Source organism: Protopterus annectens, chromosome 16.part0 (assembly GCF_019279795.1).
Source record: "Protopterus annectens isolate FY-2018-M chromosome 16.part0, PAN1.0, whole genome shotgun sequence".
NCBI classification, from domain to species: Eukaryota; Metazoa; Chordata; order Ceratodontiformes; family Protopteridae; genus Protopterus; species Protopterus annectens.
Genome location: NC_056750.1, coordinates 117,222,863 through 117,223,418, shown reverse-complemented (window position 1 = coordinate 117,223,418; position 556 = coordinate 117,222,863). Strand labels below are relative to the sequence as shown.

The 556-nt window shown below is 40.3% G+C and overlaps 1 non-coding gene across 1 annotated transcript; it reads right to left on the bottom strand.

Annotated features, from left to right (window-relative positions):
- Positions 1-261: 261 nt before the first annotated feature.
- On the bottom strand, positions 262-343 carry TRNAL-UAG. The gene has a single exon. It is a non-coding gene; the product is annotated as a tRNA-Leu (tRNA).
- Between the last annotated feature and the right edge of the window lie 213 nt (positions 344-556).

The window sequence follows — 556 nt, the reverse complement described above, 5'->3', positions numbered from 1 at the left end:
CTGCTAAATGTTAGACTAACTTTAATAACACATTTCTAAAATGGAGATAACATTAGAGTAGGAAAACCTTGTCCCCATGTGCAAAATGGGAAAAGGGGTTGAGGTTGGATGGATGGCTGTATTAGAGTAGGATAAGCTGGTATCTATGCATGATTTGATGGTAGGACACAAGTTCTGTGTTGGTGAGTCTGTTTAACATTTTAGTATAATCCTGTATTCTGACTCTCCATTTACAAGTTCTCTGAAGATATAAAATGCATTTGGCAGTGGTGGGATTCGAACCCACGCCTCCAAAGAGACTGGAGCCTAAATCCAGCGCCTTAGACCGCTCGGCCACACTACCACTACTTTTAAGTTGATTTGGTTTCTTGGCATATCTAGGTGCTAGCAATCTCTGGCCAATATTTTCAATTAATAGTAATACAAATGCTCTACTTATCAATTTATGGTAGACCCTCCAATTCCTCTTACGTCCAGTAACCACTTTTCTGTTGCTGGCAATTTTCCCCACTTGCTTTCTCCACTGACATAAACGTAGCTACCAGTCTCACATGAT